The sequence below is a fragment of the Nicotiana sylvestris genome, chromosome 5, assembly GCF_000393655.2.
Source record: "Nicotiana sylvestris chromosome 5, ASM39365v2, whole genome shotgun sequence".
In the NCBI taxonomy this organism is placed as follows: domain Eukaryota; kingdom Viridiplantae; phylum Streptophyta; class Magnoliopsida; order Solanales; family Solanaceae; genus Nicotiana; species Nicotiana sylvestris.
The window spans coordinates 164,526,416-164,542,502 of record NC_091061.1 but is presented as its reverse complement, the minus strand read 5'-3'; positions in this window follow the sequence as shown (position 1 = coordinate 164,542,502).

The following is a 16,087-nucleotide window of genomic DNA, read 5'->3' as shown; positions in this document are numbered from 1 at the left end:
CATATCCCATAGCTCTTGCGAATACTTTAGTAGTCCTTTTGCCATCTAGGCAACTGTTCTGTGAATAAGTTCAAAGGCTAGGGCATTCCCCCCTTTAGGCCTCTTTTCCACGCCATGACTTGTGTTTGAATTCCTTCCAATCTCGTAACTGCTGCTACCTTCCATTATGCAGTTTCTACGACACTGACCTTGTAAGTGTGCCTATGCGACTCTCTTCTCCTTTTTCCTCTAGCTTTTAGCCAATCCTGAAGTTCTTCGCTTGATATTTTATTGAACTTACGAATATGGCTCTATCTTATTTTATAGACCTGGTTATCCATTCGTATGACTTTACTGCATCTACATAGGTCATATTATACCATAACACTTACCTCGATTTCTCGTTACTGAGGTCTGCTACAAAATCTCAAGTTACTTTCATTGCTCATCTCGTACGTATAAATACATGTCCTCTAATGCCTCTACATTACTGTTCATCTTTAAGAATGACGACCTAATCTCCTCTCATACTTTGTAACTTTTATCCATCCATTGTTAATTCACTTAAATTTTGATCCATAATCCACCCCTGATAACTTAACTTTTTATGTAATATTGCAGCTAGGATTCACGTTTTATCGGGGAACATCTGAAATGATTAGATTGACCCACTTGGGGCGATACCCTGCTTTCATAACCGTATCTCACAACATCCCAATGTGATCCACCTTGCGTGGGTATTTTAATCATTTCCAATTCATGAGATTCCTTTCTTTTATCCGTCAGATCATTACTTAATTGTAGGACCAAACGTCATTTTTTGTCTATAATAATTACCCCTCATTCTATTAACAGGGTAGTATTCTATTTTTTCTGAATGCTATAAATCTTAGATTCCTTTGAGTTCATTCAGGCTATACTGAATTTTCAATAACATAGAGAAACCATTATCTCTCTTGTTTTCATGGACTTAATCCTGAGAACTTATCCATTCTCGTCGCCTTTTCACTTGTCTTTCCTCATTCTTACTCATGTTTTCTTAAAACTTTATGCTCTACCATACTTTAGCTTGCGACCTATAAATATTCATTTATAATACTCGCAACTTTCCTTCAACTTGCTTACACCATATATTTCCTTATATTATTCTGGAATGTCAAGTGATACATCACACCGTCTCCAACTCTTCTCTTAACTAGATTTCTCAATACTTTGAAATCATAGGTGGGAAGACATGCCGTTGACGATGCCGTTATCATTCCCGGTTACTGGATCCCCGTGTTGATAGCCTTGTATCTGAAGTATGGACTATTCATGATCTTCTGCCTTTGAGTATCTCGTACGTTGTTCACCTTTACCTTACTTACCTTAAAATCTTGCATCGTATCTTCTATCTCTTTCCTGACCTCCCTTCCACTTAGGTTTAATTCACGTTCATAACTTGAAGCTCTATTATAATACTCGCACCTCTGGTACATACACAATCCAGTGGGAGCTTCGTACTGACTTCTTATGAGGCTGGTACTTCTTCTAACTGGCTTCCTTGTAAAGCCATGATAGATTATGGTTGGTGTGTTATTTCTTTTGAACGGCTGATATTAAAAGTGATTCTGTCATGTTCTCAAGCACAACTTCTATAATTTTTCTAGGTCCAATAATCAGACTCCTTATTTACTTAGGTGACGTAATTCTTTAGTTTCCTCTTCCTTCTGATCAGCCTTTACATAGGCTTAAGCTATCTTCCAATCCGTGGCTCATGGTATCAGTTATTACCTTAGCCTTTCATGGGCATTATGGAATATCCATGATACAATCTTCTAACAATTCAATCCTTTGTCTATGCCCTAAGCTCAATTCTTCCTTTTAACTTATACTGGAGTCTTCTATGGCTATATGATTGTCAACAAATATGCTGCCTGGACAATGCTCCAAAATCTTGAGTGTATCCATCACGTACTAACTCTAGATCATTGATCAAATAATTCTTTTGTTCCATCTTAGATTTCTCTCAACGCAAGCTATTACTTTTCCTGGTCCTTCTGCCCCCTTGTTGCGTCCATACTTAGCTCACTTTAGTGTCCACACTTGCCAAAGTTTTCATACAACTCATATGATCTCAAATATTACTTTTAATTCTTACTTCCCGTTCATTAGCCACGGTAGGTGCCACTTTCCTTTGGAATGCTTACAATGTTGTTGCGAGATTGTTGTTACACGACCATTTCCTCTTTAGGCAGTTGTGTAGGTTGAAGCCTTCTTTCTTATCTCCTCAGGTAGTCTTTCGTTGTAGTACTTAGGGAGAACCCTTGACTCTCGTAAAGCTGTGGGCTTATTACGGACCTTTTTGATGTCCTTACTTGCCTATAATCATCCGTAGTTACTTACTTCTATGCCCTTGTGCTTGTATGGTTGCTTCTGAACTGATATTTTGACTGCCTTCCCAGTGGCACTTTTTTTTAATCCCCATAACACTCAAACGGTACCTTTAACTATACCGACTTTTGTTTGAATATATCTCAAGTATTATAATGATATTCTTCGAAGCTGAATTCTCTATGTTAGGTTCTACTATGCTTATCATACACGATCTGATGACTCGTCTGTAACCTCTTGTTTTGCCATAACTAGGATCTTACTAACCAATTACTAAATACTCGTTGGCCCATTCTCATACCAATATTCCTCGTAATCTTTCTTGGGTTAATCCCTTTGTCTTAACTTATATCTTGCACTGGCTCTTTATTTATTAATAACAGCTCAGGCAGGAATTTTCACTTCCTTTTTTTTTGACGTCGTGCTTGCACAGTATTCTGAATCGTAGCGTATCTGTAAGATTTGGATAAGTTCCATCTCATTCCTCTTTCATTTATCGCATTCTTCCTTTACCACTCCATAGTCACTAGAATCACTTAACTCTGACTTAGTGCCACATCACTCCATATTCCCCCTTTAGGGGTGTACTAAAAGCTGAAGCCATGAGGATCTACCTATAGATGTTTTACCTCTTCATCTTTGATGTCGTTTCTCAACATCAATGATCCTTACTTACCTTGTGGCAATCCTTCTGTACTAAGGATGACAAATACCCTTACTCTCAAGGGTGACACTTAGTGTAACTGGCACATACAGTCTCTTAAGCTTAACTTTACTCACATTGCTTGCTCTTGGGAAGCGTCTCCCTGAATGACCATTTTCGGAATTCATCATGAATCTTCTTCTGTGGTCTATTCTATTACCGTCAGAATAAAATTTGAAATTACCATGATGCCAAGTACTTTCCAATCATTCAGTCCTTAATTTAAATTTAGTTTGTTTACCAGTGCATACTGATTTCTGCTACTCTGGGGATTAACTCTCCCCTCTGGTAATCGCGTTGGAGTCACAAACTTATTTCTCGAAATGAGGATATGACTTTATGGCCTATATTCTTTTATTATCTCAAGGCCTGTCATCTTTTGTCTTTTCCTTCACTTGACTGTAAACTCTGTAATACTGTCATCATTTTTTTTAACCTACCGTTGTCATCCGTATATCACATCTTACTTATAATGCTTTATTAACTTTCTTCTCATCTCCCGCTAATTATCTATGTCCACTGCTTTACTCTGAAAACTCGAACAAAATATTCGTTTGCTTTTGGCTCCACTTGCTCCATCCCTTGGCTCTTCCAGTTGCCTAACATTCTTTCTTTGTTGGGGGCGGAAGCCACACTAAGGTAATATTTATTCCTTTAAGGCTTCCAGTGCTCATATCTAGCTTTAATATTTTAGGGTGCACCATCTAGGTGTCTCACGAGGAGATCTTTTAGCACATTTTCAATATTCTTCAGAAATGTCAACTAAAGCAAACAATCCATTCACTATTTTGGGCCACTCTAACCCTATCCGGATCATGATATCCTGTCCTTTTCTTAATCTACACCTGTTAGCCCCCAATATGGTATAACTAAGATGGGTGTGGCCCATTATATATACCCTCTGTTACTGTTGAATATAATTCAAAAAGCTTATGTTCCTCTACCTCAATCATAAACGTTGTTAACCTTCATTAACTGGGCGCCTCGTACCCTTCTTCATCTTGCTTCTTTTGCTTGTTGAAACTTGTATTTATCCTTTTAATCTCTAATTGTCTTTCGCCATAAAGGTGGATATGCAGTCTTGCCTTAAGGCTCCTTATCAAGAGGCTTACACCTTTCAATACGCACATGATCTGCTGAAGACCTCATATTTACTTATCATAAGCATGATACAAAGTCGAGTTCCTCTAATTCAACACTTCCACAGCTATATCTCTTATCGATCATCTTTTTGAATGTAGGCATCGTCTTATTATGAATAAAAATAGAAGCTCAGGACTTGAATTCTTATAAGTGAGCTCTACCACACGATCTAAAGTAAGAAGAAAGAGTGACAATCCTAAATGCCCTGTAGCCTCCTGCTTATAAGTGTGGTGCAAGACACACCCATAAGCAAGACTACTAGATACGACTTGTAGACTTCCTAGGATAGAACTGCTATGATACCACTTTTGTCACGACCCAAACCGATGGGCCGCAACGGGCACCCGGTACCTTACTCAACCGAGTACCAACAAAGCGTATCTTTCTTATTACATCATTATATACACGTGACATACGGGCCTAGTAGGCCAATAGAATCATTTATAAACTCAAACATAGGCCGACAAGGCCGTACAATCTTTCACGTATACGATATATGTCTACAAGCCTCTAAGAATACATAAATGTCATAGAGGTCAGGATAGAGTCCCGCCATACCAAACAATACACGTCTAAATCATACTAACCAAACAAGCAACTCCGAAGCAAATGGAGCGCACCAACATCTTCCGCTGAGCTGATAGCCTACTTGGAGGGCTCTCGACCTGTCTATCGGGACCTCCGGCATGAAACGCAGCGTCCCCAGGCAAAAAGGACATCAGTACGAATAATGTACCGAGTATGTAAGGCACATAAGTAAGTACATCAGAGACATGGAAGAAGTATAGAGTACATGACTCAACCTGCAAGTCTGAATAACTTTGCAAATCATAAATTACTTTTAGCATCATGCATGTGCGTATGAATGTCATGTCGTGCATAGGTACATGTTTCATAACATTATCAGCCTCTGAGGGCATTCCATTATATCATACCGGCCACTGTGGGCAAAATCATCATTGTATACCAGCTGATCAGGTGGTGGTGCGTATATAACGCCATAACCTTTCCCATATCCCATATACATATATATATATATATATATATATATATATATATATATATATATATAAATATATACGCGTATATAACGCCATTTGAGTACATACATATATATGCGTATATAACGCCGTTTGAATAATATTTCAGCCACTGTGGGCAACATCATCATCATATACCAGCTGATCAGGTGGTGGTGCGTATATAATGCCATAACCTTTTCCCATATCTAATATACATATATTTACATATATACATGTATATAACACCATCTGGTCATGGGTCAATGCACATGAATGCAATGCATGAAAAGTACGTCAGTAAAATCATTCGGAATGTCATAAGACCATTTTGCCTCTTGAGCAATATCATAAAGTAACATCTTTTCAATTTTTGTATTTTTCTGAGACCCATGAACAGATAATAAAATATTATGACACATGGGAATTAAAGAACATAGATATTTCTATTACTTCTATGAGTAGAGTCACTTATGGAATTTGTGCATTTGCACGTTTCATTTATATCATATGGATCATGCCAAAAGAAGGAAGAAATAGCCTTAACATACCTGGACCAATTCTCTTGACAATTCCTCTAATACACGTCTTATGTGATGAACATGTAATGGCGGATTGAAGTAGGAAAACATCCGTATGATATTCCTGAGAACGATCATACCGGACTTCGTTAGAATTTCAAAAACGTCACATTTCTGAGATGCTAACAAAAATTTTGCTTGACCCTTGAAGTCTTGAATGAATTCACGTTTTTATTTTCTAAATCTTACTAACGTTCTATTGTAATGGACTTTGTAGTGATTATCACTTAATGCCTAATATCTTTGGATGGAAAGAATGGATGAATCATGGATTTTTGTAGTGCTTGTACATAGGATATAGAAAAGTGAGGTGTTTTTAAATTAGTTGCCACCTAGATTAACTAGATGGAGAGTCATTTCTTGGAGAAGGAGTGGCTGCCACGTGGGGTTTTAATCTTATCCAAATATATCCCCAATTAATTAGGTCATGTCCCGTTACTCGATAATTAATTAATTACCCGCAAAGTTGAGAATTATTCCCACTTACTTAAAATATTACTCACTTTTAATATACCTTATACATCTTACTATCATGGTCATGTGGTACCTTGTATGACACTAGTCCATAAATACCGGGTATTTTAGCTCGGGTCGTACCCCAACATGCCAAACTTCGACAAAATTTGTTTTCTTTGATATTACTTACCCTCTTACCTTCACGAATTTACTCATCACTTATAATCCTTATAATTTCCAAATAATCTTTTCCTTGGACTGATGTCAATTACCTTACGACAAATTCAACGTACAACACTACAGGGTGCAACATCGTCATAATATAGTACTGCCGGACGTGACATCTCACTTCCTGACTCTCATTAATTTATTTATGGCGTATTTTCATGTACGAAAATATGGGGTGTAACATCATTACCCCCTTTGGAACATTCGTCCTCGAATGTTGACTAATGTGCTTATCATTCTCATATCCCATAGCTCTTGCGAATACTTTAGTAGTCCTTTTGCCATCTAGGCAACTGTTCTGTGAATAAGTTCAAAGACTGATAAGGCTAGGCTAGTTCAAACAAAACCGGTGCACCCCAAGGGGACATACTAGGCCGAATGAACCCCTTATCTAGGAGTTCCTAAAGCTGTTCTTTCAATTCCTTCAACTCTGCTGGTGGCATACAATATGGCGGAATAGAAAGGGGCTGAGTGCCCAACACCAGGTCAATACCAAAATCAATGTCCCTATCCGGTGGCATGACCGGCAGGTCTGCAGGAAACACATTGGGAAAATCCCTCACAATTGGGATAGAATCGATACTAGGAGTCTCAGCTCCAACATCCCTCACAAACGCTAGATATGAAAGACAACCCTTCCCAACCATACGTTGGGCCTTTAAGAAGGATATCACTCTATTAGGAACATAATCAGTCACACCACGCCACTCAATCCGCGGTACACCCGGCATAGCCAAAATGACTGTCTTAGCATGATAGTCTAGAATAGCACGACACAGAGATAGCCAATCCATGCCCAAAATGATATCAAAATCCACCATGCTCAATAGAAATAGATCTATTCGAGTCTCCAGACCCCCAATAGTCACCACACATGACCGGTACACACGGTCTACAACTACAGTATCACCCACCGGGGTAGATACATGAACAGTTAAAGCAAGAAACTCACAGGGCATACCCAAATAACGAGCAAAGTATGATGACACATAAGAAAAGGTGGAACCAGGATCAAATAATACAGATGCATCTCTGTGGCAAACTGAAACAATACATGTAATGACAACATCTGAAGAAATGGCATCGGGTCTGCCTGGGAGTGTATAGAAATGGGCTTGACCGCCCCCTGATCGACCTCCCCCTATAGGGAGACCCCTGGCTGCCTGACCTCCACCCCTAGCCGGCTAGGCGGGTGGTGAAGTAACTGGAGTAGAAGTCGAGGACTGACCCCTCTGCTGGGACGAACTAGCAACACAATAAGGACACTGCCTCCATACATGCCTAAACTCTCCACACTCAAAACAACACCCAGGTGCTGGAGAAGGGGATTGAAGGGAACCCCTCGCACCGGAGTGACCAACTGATGCACTAGGCATAGAAGAACCCTAAGCCGATGAGGCACGAGATGAACTCTGAGCTGGGAGGGCACTGAGTGATGACTGGACCCACTGAGATCCATGATGACCATGACCCGAAGATGCCTCGTGATACTCTGGACGGGCTGACTGAGCAAGCCTGAAAGAACGACCTCTACTATGCTGGAACTGGCCCCTCGAAGGAGCACCACTATAACTGCCAGATCCTCGACGCCTCTTGGCCTCCCTCTCCTCTCGATCCTGATGGCGAACCGTCTCAATCTCGCGAGCGATATCGACCACCTCCTCGAACGTAGCACCCAATACCCTCTCTCGGGTCATAAGAATACGGAGATGATAGTTAATGCCATCAACAAATCTCCTGATCCTCTCACGATCTGTCGGAACCATCCAAATGGCATGACGAGCCAACTCAGAAAACCTCGACTCATACTATGACACAGTCATATCCCCCTGTCGCAACCACTCAAACTGTCTACGCAGCTCCTCTCTGCGGGACTGCGGTACATACTTCTCCAAGAAGAGAGTGGAGAACTGCTACCAAGTAAGGGGGGTTGCTCCAACCGGCCTACGCCCCTCATACGCCTCCCACCATGTGAAGGCAGCCCCAGTAAAATGAAAGGTGGTAAATGCCACACCACTAGTCTCAAGAATCCCTACTATACAGAGCATCCGCTGACACTTATCAAGAAAACCTTGGGCATCCTCGCCCTCGACCACTGAATGACGGAGGCTGGAGTATACCAAACCTCTCAAGACGACACTGCTCATCATCTGGCATAACTGGCACAACAAACTCCTGAGCTGGTGCAACCGGCTGAGCTGGAGGTACCCCCGGTGTCTGCAGTCCCTGCACTACCTGCTCAGGTGTGCGAGCAGCGGGGGTTTGATTGCCTCCCCCGGCCTGTGAAGTAGTTGCTACTGTAGTGGATGAAACTACCTAAGCCAGGCCAGTGCAAACTGATAAGATCTGTGCCAAGGCCTCCTGAAGACTCGAAATCACGATGGGCACAACTGGTGCCTGAACTGGTGCTGCTGGAGTATCCATAGCTTAAACAAACGTTCGTCCTCGAACGAGTCAAGAAACATACTTGAAGCCTCAAATAGGTGAGGATATCTGCTACGCATCTCCCGCTCGATCTCCTAGGTAGCCTCCTCTGCGGGCCGGCCCCTCTACTGCACTTTCACTAAAGCTATATCCTTTGACCTCAACTTCCGAACCTGACGACCCAAAATAGCTACTGGCTCCACATCAAAGGTCAAATCATCATCCAACTGAACCGTGCTGAAGTCCAAAACATGAGACGGGTCCCTAATATACTTTCGGAGTATAGAAACATGAAATACCGGATGCACACTTGACAAGATGGGTGGCAAAGCAAGCTCATAAGCCACCTCCCCAATCCTCCAAAGCACCTCAAAAGGCCCAATGAACCGGGGACTCAATTTTTCTTTCTTCCCAAATCTCATAACACCCTTCATGGGCAAAACCTTCAACAAGACCTTCTCACCCACCATATAGCATCGAACTTCTTCAAAGTCCGAGGAAGACCACTCACAAAATCCATAGTTACTCTCTCCCACTTCCACTCAGGAATAACCATCTGTTGGAGCAAGCCACCCGGTCTCTGATGCTCATATTTTACCTGCTGACAGTTGAGACACCGAGCTACAAATCCCACAATATCTTTCTTCATTCTTTTCCACCAATAGTGTTGCCTCAGATCCTGATACATCTAAGCTTGAATTTGCACACACGGTGCAGGGAGTAATGTGATTACTCCAACTCAGTGAGTAATAATAATAAATAAAAACTGAAGGCAAAAAATCACGTAAAAACACAAGGCATTCCATATTGAAGCAGTAAAATCACTTTAAACAGTAAAACAGTGAGAAATCAAGTGAAAATCCCTTTTTCCAACAAGTAAAGCAAGTAGTTTACAAGTGAGTAACAAAAATGATAGAAATGTAAACAGCCCCTCGGGCAAAACATGTACAACAAACTGCCCATCGGGAATAATATCAACAGAACCTGCCCCTCGAGCTTAATATCAGAACAGTAACAGCCCCTTGGGCTCACTCTCAGAATAGTATCAGCCCCTCGGGCTACCTCACAATCATTTATATAGCCTCTCGGGCATAGTATCAATCACTTAGAACAATGGGTACCCGCGCTCACTGTGGGTGTGCAGACTCCGGAGGGGCCCCTTACAATCCAAGCGCTATATCAAGCCACCTTGTGGCATCATCACTCGGCACTCGGCCTCACATCACTCGGCATTCTTCCTCACATCACTCAAGCCACCTCTTGGCATATAAAGTATCTTAGGCCCTCGGCCTCATATCACTCAACATATCCTCACATATGGCCCTCGGTCTCACTCAGTTCAAACATCATCACAAGCTCATTGGGCATTAGTAAAACAGTAGTTCTCAGCCCAAAACATGATGTAGAAATATATTTAAGTTTCAAATCTGAGTAAAAGTGGCTGAGTTTGTAAAACAGTAGATATCAATAGGGCTGATTTCAAATAATAAGTCAAGCAGTGAGGAAACAGTGATAAAAATCCCCGAAGGGTTCAAATAGTTGTCACGAATCCCAAATATTGCAATCAACCCAAATCATGATGATAACAAATGAATTTCAGTCAAACACGCGGTAAAATCATCAATCAAGACGGACCAAGTCACAATCCCTAGTAGTAAAAGACCCCACGCTCATCATCCATCGCGTGTCTCACCTCAATATAGCACTACGATGTGCAAATCCGGGGTTTCAAACCTTCAGGACATCATTTACAATCATTACTCACCTCGAACCGGCTAATTCTCTAGCTCGCGACGGCTTTGCCCCCCGAATTGGCCTCCACGCGCGTCGAATCTATCCAAAATCAGAACAAATACGTCATAATATGCCAAGGGAACAAAGCCCAAGCGAAAACATTCAAAAAACATCAAAAATCCCAAAATTAGACAAATCCGAGCCTCGGGCCCACATCTCGGAATCGGGTAAAATTTACATATTCAGAATCCTCATACCCTCACGAGTCTAACCATACCAAAATTATCCAATTCCCATACCATTTGGTCTTTCAAATCATCATTTTACATTTTTGCGAGGTTTCACAATTTTTCTTCCCAAATTCCATTCCAAATCACGAATTAAATGATGAATTTAGAGATAGATTCATGTATTCTAGCCAAATCTGAGTTAAAATCACTTACCCCGATGAATTTCTTGAAAAACCTTCAAAAAATTGCCAAAATCCGAGGTCTCTAGGTTAAAATATTAAATAAAAACCAAAACCTTGTATTTATAGAGTACCCCTCAAATTTCAGCCTCCGCGGGCCGCACCAAACCGACCGCGGTCCGCACAAGCCAGTGCGGTCCGCGCAAAAACAACCGCGGCTGCACAGGCCTTCCTCTACAGTGATAGGCTTTAGTATTGTGGCCATAACTTTTTCTACAGATGTCCAAATTGTAATAACTTTATCTTTCTGGAAACTAGACACGAAGGGCTACAACTTTCGTTTTTGAATCACCTCAAAATTCTTGTAGATCAAAAGATATGAGCTTCCAAAATTGGACCAGCAGGAAGGTTCTTCACCGCGGCCGCACCCCCTTTTGTGCGGTCTGCGCGACACCTACCGTGCCCGTGCCCCCTTTTGTGCGGTCCGCACAGCACTCACCGCGGGCGCACTCATTTTTGTGCGGACCGCGTGGGTGAGTTCCGGGGCGTGCAACCCTTCTGAACCTGCTACGACTATGATTTTCGCACTAAAACATCCCGGAACCCCCGGAACTTCAAACCAATTATACCAACACATCCCTCGACATCGTTCAAACTTGCTCAAAACTTCGAAACGCTCACAACAACATCAATCACCAATTTAACATAGGATTCAAGCCTAAGAACTCCAAGAACTCTTAAATTATGCTTTCGATCAAAAAGTCTATCAAATCTCGTCCGAATGACCTGAACGTTCGCACACACATCCCAAATGACACATCAAAGCTATTGCAACTCTCGGAATTTCATTCCGACCCCTATATCAAAATCTCGCCTATCAACCGGAATTTACCAAAATTTCAATTTCGCCAATTCAAGCCTAAATCTTCTCTACAACTCCAAAACCCATTCCGATCGCGCTCCTAAGTCACAAATCACTTTCCGAAGCTAACCGAACCATCGGAACTCACATCCGAGCCCTCTAACATATAAGTCAACATCCGGTTGACTTTTTCCAACTTAAGCGTTCTTAAAAGAGACTAAGTATCTCATTTCTTACCAGAATCCTCCCGTACTCAAACTAATCAACCCGATCATATAAAACACGGATAACGAAGCGTAAAGAAGCTGAAATGGGGAAAACAGAGCGGTATTTCATGAGACGACTGGCTGGGTCGTCAAAATGAGAAACAAAATAAATGAGCAAAGTGTTTAACAATGGCTAAAAGGCAGAAAATAAATTTATATTGCTTTGATTTGCGTGTTATAATGTGGTCTTATAAAATATATCCTTTATATAGTAGGAGAGTTTTCAATCTTAGTATAAGTCTAAAAAAGGTAAAAATCTTTATTTTTCGGTAATTTTTGATCTATAATCGAGGGCAAGTATTCCGGCCCTCTATTCGTCAGGCATAACCGTTCATCATATCTCCCTAGGTCTAGAACTTACACTCAACCCGGGACATGTCGCTTTACCATATCCGATGTCAAAGATACCGTTCACTCTTCCAGGGTCTCGATACTAAGGGTCTTTGACCTTGATTGCAATCTCCCGGATCTGTTCTTCCCCTTCGTTCCCTCACCTGGGAATCGGGGTAAACATTGTCCCCGATTTTACCTATATACAAATAGTCCCCTTGTTTCCAGGAGGATAGATTTATCAAAGTGTCGGGAATCGAAAAGTGAACCTCGGTTCCTTCCTTCGTACATTACGACCGAGTTGTTGGGTTATCGAAACATCCCATCAGTTGCATCGTTCTGACTTCGGACATGTGTTAGCCGTTGGTTGACTATCTCGAATACGAAATGTCACGCATTAATTGTTTTTCCCTTATAAAAAATCCAACCCTTTTTCACTTCTTCACTTTCCTATTTCAGAACTCTTCGGCTTTCCCTTGAATTCTATACATACTTTTAATTCCTTCAAATCTTCATACATTGCCCCTTAGACCTTCATCCTCAATCTTCATCCATTCTCTTTGGATCTTCAACCCAGATCATCATATCTTCATCCCATCTTCAAATATTTATATTTTTTTCTTCAAACCTTCATATTTCCCATATTCCAATGGCAAAAACTTCCAAGTCAGTGCCTCAGCAAACCAATCCTTCATCTTTCAACCTGGAGACGCTGATGTGACCATTTCTGAGGTGGCCTAGGAGCTGAAAGTACAAGTGTGTGTGTGTGGGGGGGGGGGTGAATTGTTGCCTAGTTAAAATTTAGTCGACTAATATAGGTATTAATTGACTAAACACGAGACAGAAAGAGTAAAAGCAGTAAGGAGAAATAGTAAGACACACAAGCTTTATACTAGTTCGATACCATTGTGGTACATACATCTAGTTCCCTTGGGTCACAAGGGTTCCCTTAAGATCTTTGAATAAGGTTACAAGATTGATGGTTTTTGTGTTTACCACCAACGTATAGAATCAGCAATTTGAGTTCTAATCAATTGACGCAACTTTCTTTTGTACTCTAGATCTCTCTATCTTTTGAGACACTGATAACTGAAAATTATAGTGTTTGAACTAAGAAGTAGACAGATTTGGAATACACTTTTTGTAGTTGCATAAACTTCTTCTTGAGAGAGCAGCCTTTTTATACAAGAGAAAAGAGCCGTTGAGTCCTTTTTGAAACTGGAGGCACAAGATCTTTAATTAAAGGATTTGACCCAAGAGGTGCCTCTTTGAATCTTGCTCTTTGAGTGGCCCAGATTCTAATGTGACCTTCCTTGTCACAGCTGAATTCAAGGAGAAATTAATTCGTAAGTGTGTTCTTCGAAACTGGAGTGACCATGATTGGTAATCTGAGTTTCTTTGATTGAGTCAATCTGCTTCTTGATTGATCATTAATGCTGTAACTGAATCTTCATTCTTTCCTTGATTGAGGACGAGTCAATCTGCTTCTTAATTGATCATTAATGCAGTAACTGATTCTTCCTTCTTCCTTTATTTTGAAACCAGTAGCATTCTTGCTAATCATCTTCATTCTTTCCTTTTTGTTTCTCCTGAAAATTTAACATAAGATAATATTGTCATCATTGAAACTTAACTTAAAACCTATAAATCATCCCCTTTTTGATGATGGCAATCAAGAAGGAGTAAACAAGTTTAAAGAAAATTAAGATACTTCCCTTTTCAGCCTTTTCCGGAGTTGCTCCCCCGGAGTTAGTGCTCCTTGAATTGTTCCTATGTTTGGAAAGCTGTGCTCATGTCTCCCCCTGAGTGTGCTCGTGTCTCCCCCTAAGTGTTTACTCACTTTTTTTCTCCCCCCTTGACATCAATCATAAAGGAAAGAGTAATATAATATACAAAAACACAGAGCAATATAATAAACATACTAAAGGAGTTAGAGTAGTAGATCCTTCAACAGAGGCTTAAGTTAGTATAGACCAAAAAAATAATTGTCTAAAGGCCATCATCAAAAAACAAAAAAACATAAGTTGTTTGTCACAAAAAACCCAGAGATAATTAATGACGTCCCAGAAAGTATTTAAGGGCGTTGATCACTTTGGTGCAGAAGGAGTCATAGGAGTTGTCAACATCCTTGACAAGCTTGTCCATTTTTCAGTCATGGAATTGAAGGCCCTGGTTCCATGTCTCCTTGTATCCTCTATGTCTATTCGAAGCTTTGCTACATCTGAACCTGTCTCCTTAGTGACTTCTCAATGAGTAACCCATCCATTTTCACCCAATAAGTAACCCATCATAGAGAAAGCAGTTTTATCATAGGTACTGGAGATGTGCTTGGGTGTAAAGGGTGCTATATCAATCTTCATAACTTCCAGAATATGAGAGATAAGAATACCATAGGGCAGACAAGCAGCAAAAGAGGAAGTAACCCTGATACTCTCAAGCATATATTGACGAATCCATACAAACCAATTAAGACACTTGTTGTTGACCAGACAGTAGAGGACAAAGATATCTCTAGTGGATAACGAACTTAGGGACCCAAACCTGGAAATTAGAGTAGTGGCAATCATGTGGGCCAAAATCCGGTGTTCAAATTTCAGATTTTTGGGGCAAATGTCAGGGGGATTATCAGACAAGAAAATTTTTGCTTTTTCAAGAGACACGTCAAAGTCTTTGGGCCAATAATTTTGGACAAACACATCATACCCATTAAATTTGACAGAAAAAATCTTTTCAAATTGATAAGAATCCAACATAATTCTAGTAACTAAAACCATAGATTCTAAGTCATCCTTATCATTCACAAACAGATTTGCATAAAACATTCTCACAAGTTCTTCATACACAGAATTTTCAAGAGTGTCAAACATAGGGGAAATGTGCTGGAAATCAAAAATTGTAGTCACATCACAATGAATACTTTGCATAAGAGAGAGACTTACACAACATCAATAAGTCATGGATTTTGACTTATAGGACTCAAACCTTGCCTTTTCACTGGGGCCATAGAAGATTAAATTGTCTTCTGAACCAAAATCCAAGCGTTCTACCTTGCCCTTTTTGCATACAGCCTTTTTGGGGAGTTTGCTCCATGGGTTGTTTTTCGGCCTTTTTCTTGCTAATGGGTTGATTTTCAGATGATGCACTACTATCATTGTCAGTCTTGAGAAGGTTTGAATCAGTAGATAATTCTACATCTATCGTTTCCTCTATATTAAGAGGTTTTTGAAACCTACGGCTTCGTCTGGTTGCAGAGGAAGGGTTTCTTTTGGCCATGGAGAAATCGGAAGATTTGGTAGAGAATGAGGGAAGTATTTGGAAGAGGGAGGTTTTTTGATCAATGATTTGTGATAAGTGAAGGGTCGTCTTGGTTATCGGAAGGGTCAAATACAGACGGAGGTGATTGTTCTGAATTACTGCAAGTAATAATTACACTTCCATAGTAAAATTAGTTAGTACACGGATAACTAAGGAAATAAAATATACTGAAAACGTATAAAATAATTTAACCACTTAAACAAGTAACTGGTTTACAAATTTGGTAGAATACCAATCTTTTTTCGAAGGATACAAAATATTTCTT